Raw genomic sequence first — 9,532 nt, 5'->3', positions numbered from 1 at the left:
CACATAAACCTCTCCCACACAAGCTCCACCCACATAAACCCTGCCCACACAAACCCCACACAAACCCCCCACAAGCTCCACACAAAAACTCCACACACATAAACCCTGTCCACATAAACCCCTCCCACACAAGCCCCCCCCACATAAATCCCTCCCACCGAAGCCCCGCCCACACAAGCCCCGCCCACACAAGCCCCGCCCACACAAGCCCCACCCACACAAGCCCCACCCACATCGAAGCCCCGCCCACACAAGCCCCTCCCACACAAGCCCCACCCCCTCATCCCCCCTGTGCGCCCCCATCTTTGACCCACCACCTCCCTCATCCCACCCCCACCCTTCCCCACACACACACATGGGGAGGGGAGGGGTGGGATGAGGGGTGATGGGTCGTTGGGGGAGCGCACCTACCCCCCACCCCCCAACCCCTCCCTCTCCTTCATGTCTTGATCCTCTTCTTGTAATTCTAAATCAAGTAATTGTAAACAAAACAAATATAATTTATTAAAATTGAAAATATTAAATATTCATTTGCGAGAATGTATAATCTTTCCCAGCAATCTTCTTCAGATGTCTTGTGATTTCGAAACTCAGACACCATATTCTGTTTTGAAACAAAAAGTGGATAATAATTAGGTTTTATAAAGATAATTACATGGTAATATGAGTAAGCCTGTTGTTGGTTCTAAGTTCAAGCCTCGTTGACCACTGAATTAACACACCAGGAGCCTGTCATCCTTTCAAGGCCAATAAAATGAATTCCAGTGTACTGGCAAAACCGTGTCCAAACTAATGATGCAACCAACATAAGACGACATTCCAAAGAGAGAGTGATATTAATAAAAAAAAAAAACTAAATAATAATTCAGAAACATTTACCTCCAGAAAATCATGTGTTGTACCAGATTGCTTATGTTGTGTGATCGAGCTGAAAAAAAAAATAATAATAAGTCAAGGGTATAGATGGAGAGACAGACAGAGAGAGGTAGGTAGAAAGACAGACAGAGAGAGATACAAACAGACAGGGAAAGAGACACACATACACATATATATATATATATATATATATATATATATATATATATATATATATATATATATATATATATATATATATATATATACACACACACGTACACACACATATACACACACAGACACACATATACACACACACACACACACACACACATACACACACACACACACACACACACACACACACACACACACACACACACACACACGTCTCACCATTGGTTTAATTCATTCGAGATCAGAGGCCATGATAAGACTTCGTACCAGTCATTATAAATGTTTTTCAATTCTCTTCTAAAATCATTGACCTCTTCAATAAGAGCATTCATTTCATGCACCTCGTCGTGATATGTAAACTGCTCTTCTTCCAAGGACCTGCCAAGAAAAAAAATATATATCAGAATTATCACGATTTAATTTATAATCAATTGCTTCATCGTTCAAAGAGGAACCAATATACAGGCTTACCAACTTTGTGTTGAGCTGTTATCTTCATCAGAAGAGAATGAGTCCATGTCTCAGTTTTTTTTTACCATTGGTACAAGATGGCAAAAAGATCAGAGGCCGTGATAAGACGTCGTGTCAGTCTTTAAAAATGTTTTTCAATTCTCTTCTAAGATGATTGACCTCTTCAATAAGAGCATTAATTTCATGCACCTCGTCGTGATATGTAAACTGCTCTTCTTCCAAGGACCTGCCAAGAAAAAAAATATATATATATATATCAGAATTATCACGATTTAATTTATAATCAATTGCTTCATCGTTCAAAGAGGAACCAACTTACCAACTTTGTGTTGAGCTGTTTTGTTCGCGGAAGAAAGATCGCTCATGTCTCAGTTGTAAAAATGAAAATCCCGTCTGGCAGAAACTTTGTCTGGCGAATCACTTATAAGGCAACGATGAGGAGATTGCTTAATCATTGGGTGTGGCCACAGGAAATGACACTTCGGGTGAGGCAGCTTGGAAAATAACTGGGCGATTATATTCTCAAATTGTATGAATCATTTTCAAAAGATACTTAAAATACCCTAAAATGGTTTTGATTCAAATGTTTTCAGTTCGTGTTCTGAGATAAAATATAAACACGAGACCTTGTCTCACAGAATAGTTCCTGTTTTTCTTTTCACAGCACGACCGTGTCAAAAAAAAAAACACTTCCTCATTTTCATGACACGAACTGAAAACATTTGAAACAAAACTTTTTTTATGGCGTGGTTTATACACAAAAAATGATTTGCAACTCGGGCGGTGGCCAGATGAGATCATTAAGAGAAGTTTATCATTTCATAATGACACAAAAGGGGTATCTTAAAAAATATAAAGATTCAAATGTTTTGTTTGTCAATATTTTAGATGGGGATTATTGTGCAAAGAAAATTAAACTATTGAAGGAATTTGAGAATGAACAAATCTTTATAGGTTCAATGAGTGAGCTGTTCAACCCCCAGGTGTTCAATTCAATGAGGTTCAACATCCAGGTTAAAAGGGGAGACAAATAAATATACCTTGGGATAAAAAGGGGGTTTATTTTTAGGGAAAAAAAATAGGAATCGCTGAAAATCCCCCATTCATTTACATGGGGAAAAATGAGCCAGAACCAGTATATTCACCCTACTGATGGGTACAAGACCACGTAACCTGCTGCCTGCAAAGCGCAACCGACTTGAACCAAAACTCTTCAGCTTTCATGAGGTTAAACGGCATTGTGACATGGCAAAGACCAAGTAAAAGTTCTATCATGATTGAGTAGCATGAGAGCGGCCACCTTTTCAGGGTCAGCAAGTCCGTATGGAACCACTTCCTGGCTCTAGAAAATGGGTTCCTGGTGAAATGATGCAAAAACACGAGGCCCCTCGGTCCAGCGTGCTCCAAGTAGGAAACCGTTTGTTCTGCAGGAATAACTTCAAACAAGCTGGACAACTCCACTGGCTAATGTGGACAAACCAGAGAGGGGAAACTCGGACGATGATTAACACAGCGATACTTCCTCCCCTTGTCTTACCAGCGATGGTGATCACTGCAATGTTTCTTCTTTGCCCACTTCCCCTTCTGATACATCTCCTGTGCCCCCCTTTTTGCCCCCCACTGTAGTGCTGGGTGAACAGCTCCACAAGCCTGTTCCTTCTACTACTCGCTCAGGCTGTGGTGTCAAACGGCTGGACAAACTGAATCTTTGATATGGTGTGTGTGTGTGTGTGTGTGTGTGTGTGTGTGTGTGTGTGTGTGTGTGTGTGTGTGTGTGTGTGTGTGTGTGTGTGTGTGTGTGTGTATTAACTCCCCCACCAAAGATGAAGGAGTTATGTTTTCCCCCCTTTCTGCACAGGATATCTCAAAAAGTTGTGGACAAATTTGGATGAAACTTGGTGAACAGGTTGGGTGTGTCCTGAAGACGAATTGATTCAAGTGATTCTTCACCATTGAGAGATTAGACCAAAAACGATAAAGTACTGTGTAACACGATATTTAAAATACGTATTGGGCCCGTTATGTTCTCATGGATCAGGTCAGTCTACAAATAACGGGACTGAGCTTGCTGTATGCTCCACTTACACAACTTGAATGAACGGGTTGCGTCACAGTCTTTCGCAACATTCCAGCAATATGTATGATTGGTGATGGTTGACTGCGGTTATTGTGTGATTTTTTACAGGTCGTGCTTTACACGTTCACTTGTCTGAGTCGTCGCACTATGAGTCGTGAGCAGAGAGCCAATCTGAAGTTTCTCGCCAAGCTTGGCAAAACACCTTCCGAATCCTTCGCAATGCTGCAGCAAGTCTAACTGGGAAGAAACGATGTCACGTACACGTGCATTTGAATGGCTCAAGAGATTCAAAGAGGGATCGGAGGAGGTTGAAGACGATCCACGGTCTGGAAGACCTTCAACGAGCAGAATGGCGGACAACATCGAGCGTGTGAAGCAGGTGGTGCGTGCAGATTCTCGACTCACAGTGCGGATGATTTCTGAGGAACTTTCCATCAACAAGGACACTGTCTGGCGCATCATCACTGAAAATCTCGAAATGCACAAGGTGTGCACAAAGATGGTCCCCAAGCTGTTGTCCGAGGACCAGAAACAGCAAAGAGTCTCTGTCTGTCAAGACATTATCGAGATCCTCGAGGACGATCCAGACCTGCTCGGGAGAGTCATGACTGGCGATGAATCGTGGATATTCGAATACGATCCCGAGACCAAAAGGCAGAGTCGTCAGTGTAAAAGTCCGGCATCACCAAGACCAAAGAAAGCAAGGATGTTGAAGTCGAAGGTCAAGGTGATGCTCATCGCGTTTTTTTGATATCAAGGTCATCGTCCACTTCGAGTTTCTACCACAAAATACTACATCCTGCACCAACCATCAAATGAACCAAGTACCATCCACAGTGCAGATTGGAAAATCTACAGGACTACCTTCACTTCCATAGACAAGATTATGATGATGATGATGAAGTCCCATGGGATGTTTTGATGAAAGCATGCCACGACTTTGGATATATCATGAGGCCCCAATCTATAATAATAATAATAATAATAATAATAATAATAATAATAATAACAATAATAAAGGGGAGAGAGATAAGAATACATGCGTGCGTGCATGCGCTCCAAAACTCTAAAAACCATGAAACCGAGGAGCCTGAAACTTTTCAAGCTTACCAAGGGAACTCCAAGGGAGTGCACCAGTGAAAATTGGTCGTTTGGGTTAATTAAAACACCCCTTTTGAAGATAATAACTAACTGCCTTATTTAATGACAAAAGTTCAACAACTTGACCTGTATTCACCATCAAAACAGTGTCAAAAGTGCAAAAAACGAGTTGTGCCTCGGCCCAGCCCAACCTACGCCGAGTCCTTGCTTTGAGGCGACCAATGAACATCGACTGGATCACATAGCTGACCAATAGGAAAGCGATCATATCAGGAGACAAGTAGGCCTGGTGGAAAACACATTTTCGGCAATAAAAATCTGAGCTGGAATCTGGGGACTGTCTGGAAGCCTGAAGAGAGAATGAGAGAATTAATATATATATATATATATATATATATATATATATATATATATATATATATATATATATATATATATATATATATATATATATATATATAGCAAATGAGGGGCAATCATTGCAAAAAGACCAATCGGTGATAGCTCCTGAGCAGGGTCACCAAAATACAGACCAACGTTCTTCCTTCTTTGACTCTTTCTCCCGCATTCCCTTTGGATGCAAACCATCAATGAAGTGCCAACTGTCCTTCAAGCCTGACTTTTGCACCTCACAACACACATTCAACCTCTGCACCTCTCCAAGCACCCACATCATCCACCCCATTCGGGAGCACGTGAACCAGCCGGTTCACCAATAGTGGGGCAACTTAGCTAAATATAGCATAACAATTGTGCATTTTGTGAGGAAAGCCCCAAATCTGGCACACGAGTAGCCTATCATATTATGAACAGATTTGGATATTGGGCCATCTCAAATTCAGCCGCTGATGGCTGTGGCAGCCATTTTTCAAAATGGCCACCAGTGGTTCCTGTTATGACACATATCTGCTTTACTGGAGAGGAATGCAGGTTGATAGTGACAGTTTATTTACTAATAAAGGTCCAGAAATGGTCAAAGAAAGTAAGAATTTGATTTGGTTGAGAAAAAAAGTTAAAGTGGACTAATTAGTCTAATTAAGACACAGATTCTGAATGAAAACCAATGATAAACATTCATAGCACTATTGGCTTGGCACGTGGTAGTAGAAGTGGTGTGCGTGCACATTGACTGCGGAATCGCGCACGGTTGAGTTAGTCAGTTTACACTTGTTTACTCGATTCATTGTTATTTTGTTCTGTGTCCATAGAATTCTCCATGCTATCCCATTGTTAACCGTAGTTCATCAAGTTGAGTTTGGTTTGCGGGGTGCAGTTTGGTCATAGGATTATCTCAGTCACGGATTACCGGGTTACGAGGTTCTGCATGTATTTCCGTTCTGCCTTCACGGCGCCAGTTCCAGTTTGCTACTGAGTGAGGAAGTTCTCTCTTCGTACCGGTGTGTTGGCGAGATATCTTTACCATGATAACTCGTTAGTTTTCGGGTTATCTTCGTTCGATTGACGGCAATGCCAAACCATTTGGAAGTAGTTTTCCATTCTAGTTTCCATTTTCATGGCTAAGCTAATTTGTTTTGGTAAGTTTGTTGAGTAACCCTTCCGTTTTCTGAAACTGCGTTTTGAATGACTCTTACAGTCAATCGCAACACATCTCAGCACATCGGCTCGAAGTAACCTAAATATGGATGAATTAGGTCGTATTGGGAATGAAGCCATGTAACTCAGATGATGGGTGTGAATTGTCTATGTGCCGTCACCAGCGTCTGTAGAAGATTTTACAAGTGGCAATAGTATTTATGACTCTGGGCAAGGAGAAAACCGGTTTAATTCATAACTAATTTTTCTTACATTGTGTCATTACAGATCCTGATGGTGGTGGTTGCTGGTTAACAGAAGATACCTAGTGTAACATTGAACAACTTGACCATGTCCAAGAGCTTTCAATTGGTTGGCCTTGAGCGTCCTGTCCCATCAACATCAACGCACCCAACTCAGACTAACTGGAAGCTGTGTATCATTTGCCAAGAAGACAAAGCAGAGTCTCTGACATGTCCTTCACAGTCCAAGCAAAAAGACTCTGGGAGTGGGTACAGTTCACTCACAGCCAATTTGATCAGATTCAGTGAGCTTGGACAACTTCCAGGAACACTTCAGTTGGAAAGACTCAACGAAGGGTATGGCATTGAAGCGGCCATGGTTGCAAACAATGTTTTGTACCATCAAACATGCAAGCTCAAATATAACAATACAAAATTGCAAAGGGCAGAAAAGCGAACACTCATGACAGAAGGAGAGATCCATGACGTACCAGATGCGTGCAAACGCAGCAGATTTCATTCAAGATCATCCAGTACAGAGAAGGCCCAAGAAGCCCAGTGTTTCTTCTGCAGACAACCTGCAGGAACCGATGGTGTTCATGAAGTTGCAACATTTCAAATGGACAGTAAAGTTCGAGACTGGGCAGCCATTCTTGAAGACACAGCTAACTGCTCGGCCGACTCAGTGCCGGGGAAATGGTCGCCCAGGACGCCAAGTACCATAAGAAGTGCTTATCAGTGCTGCACAACCGTGTTAGAAAGGCCCAGTCTGAGGGACCCAAGTACAAAGACAAGGAGCGAGAAGTATCACGTATTGTCTTCGCCGAACTGGTCCTCTTCATAGAAGAAGCTCGGCTCGATGAGGAGACAGCACCGGTGTTCAAGTTAGCTCATCTCGTGGAGCTCTATCAGTCCAGAATGTAACAGCTTGGGGTTAAGCTCGACACAAGGGTCCACTCCACACGACTGAAGCAGAGACTTCTTACCCAGTTCCCTGACATGCGCACACACACAAAGGGGAGAGACGTCCTGCTGGTATTTGAAGAAGACGTTGGGGCTGCTCTCATCAAAGCCTGTGATCTGGACAGTGATAATGATGTGGTCCATCTTGCACATGCTGCACAGACTGTGCGCCGCCACATGTTTGAAGAAGCTGAGCCCTTCAACGGATTCCCTGAAGGATGCCAAGGAGAATCTGTGCCATCACTGCTGCTTGCCCTGGTAAGCATGGTCCTAGAGGGTCCCAGCATTAAGGATCAGATGGCAGACACAACCCCTGCAGCACTTGTCATTGCCCACATGCTGAAGTTTAACTGCATCAAGCACAACCGGGCACATCACACCACAGGCCCGGAAGAAACTCTTCGCGAAGAACAACGTGCAGCTGATCCCACCAACCAAGGTAGCTCTGGAGGAGCATGTGAAGAGGGCGGCCTACCAAGGAGGCCATGTGTGGGGTCAAACACTGCTACAAACGCCAGAGCTGCCTCCTCCATCCAGCTGGGGCTGGGTCAAGAATGACGAGGGGGTGTACGAGCCACACTGGACAAAGCTACCCAAAGCAGCCCACACCTGCTATGAGCTAGTATCGTGCAAGTGCAAGAAGAGCTGTCTGAAGCGTTGCAAGTGCAAAAAGGCCGCACTTGAATGCACAGCTTTGTGTGTGTGTGTGTGTGTGTGTGTGTGTGTGTGTGTGTGTGTGTGTGTGTGTGTGTGTGTGTGTGTGTGTGTGTGTGTGTGTGTGTGTGTGTGTGTGTGTGTGAGGGAGAGTGCTCACAAAATTGAGAGAATATTAACAGAGCAGACTGTCACTGATTCAGAACATTTAAATCAGACATCTCTCGATCAATTTCTATGAGTGAGATGTCGGTATTCATATGAATGAGACGCAGCCCATGATTCGTTTGCAACCACGCTCAACAACCACTGACTTTACATGAGCGATGTTGGTTTTCATATCAATCAGACACACCCCTTGATTGGTTTGCCACCATTCTCAACAACCAATTTCTATGAGTGAGATGGTCGTCCGGTACAACAAATAATTAGCAGCCATCTTGCAAAATGGCAGCTATCTTTAAACTTGAGGTGGCTTCAGGTTGTTTTTCTTTATTCAGCTTTTAATAAATGTTCAAACCAATGTTAGAGTGAAATTATAGGAACCGCTAGCGGCCATTTTGGAAAATGGCTGCCACAGCCATCAGCGGCTGAATTTGAGATGGCCCAATATCCAAATCTGTTCATAATATGTTTGGCTACTAGTGTGCCAAACTTGGTGCTTTCCTCACAAAATGCACAATTGTTATGCTAAGTTGCCCCACGACCACTCTTCATTAATCAACAACCGAAGATGTTTCCCCGACTGGTATGCCCTTTACATTATTGATATTTTATTAACACTCGGATTCTTCAAAAGCAAACAAAACATTCGTGACATTTCTGATGTGTATTGTCGTGAAATGGTAAAAGGAGGTCTTTGAACAGAAAATGAAGGCAGCCACTCAAGTCTCCATTATGAAATTCTTTTAAAAAATTCCAAGTCAGTCGGCCTCCAATTCATCTTCTGAGCCTTCAACCTCAACTGGACAGCCTGCCACATCTGAATGTGCCTGCCACAAGCAATATGTACTGTATCCAACCCCATTGATGACAACACTTAGTAATACGTCATTGATGTTAATTCTATTGTTTGTTATATATTTTATTTACGCATTGTGTATTGCTTTTTGCTCCTCACTCCCCCACCCCTTCAAGTGCACTGCCCTCCTCGCTCCTCTACTCCTCCTCACTTCCTCCTGCTTCGTCCCTCCCCCACCCCTCTCTCTCTCCCCTGTCTTTTTCTCCCCCCCCTCCTTAGTATACCCATCGTGCAGACGGTGGTTTTGTCCGGTCGGACCCTCCCCTCACACTGCCTTAACTTGCCCTTCCCTCTCCCCCTCTTTCCTCGCTTCCCCTACTCTCTACCTCCTCTCCCTTCCCTCACCCTATCTATTCTCTCCCCTCATTCTTACCCCCCCCCCATTAATATCCCCGTCAGCGAAGCGACGCGTTGTATTTGCTTATCGTTGTGTGT

General features: G+C 43.5%; 1 long non-coding RNA gene and 1 pseudogene across 1 annotated transcript; one reads left to right on the top strand and one right to left on the bottom strand.

Moving 5' to 3' along the window:
• Positions 1–434: 434 nt before the first annotated feature.
• Positions 435–5,013, bottom strand: LOC147019760 (uncharacterized). The gene is made up of 5 exons (XR_015061509.1): positions 1,826–5,013; positions 1,507–1,732; positions 1,255–1,413; positions 880–928; positions 435–604 (listed from the first exon to the last, which is right to left on the bottom strand). It is a non-coding gene; the product is annotated as an uncharacterized LOC147019760 (long non-coding RNA).
• A 1,544-nt stretch (positions 5,014–6,557) lies between these two features.
• Positions 6,558–8,474, top strand: LOC147019759 (uncharacterized; annotated as a pseudogene).
• The last annotated feature ends 1,058 nt before the right edge of the window (positions 8,475–9,532 follow it).

Source organism: Eptatretus burgeri, chromosome 9 (genome assembly GCF_056783735.1).
Source record: "Eptatretus burgeri isolate ZD-2024b chromosome 9, Ebu_testis_v1, whole genome shotgun sequence".
NCBI classification, from domain to species: Eukaryota; Metazoa; Chordata; class Myxini; order Myxiniformes; family Myxinidae; genus Eptatretus; species Eptatretus burgeri.
The sequence above is the reverse complement of the archived record's forward strand: the minus strand, read 5'-3'. Positions and strand labels throughout refer to the sequence as shown.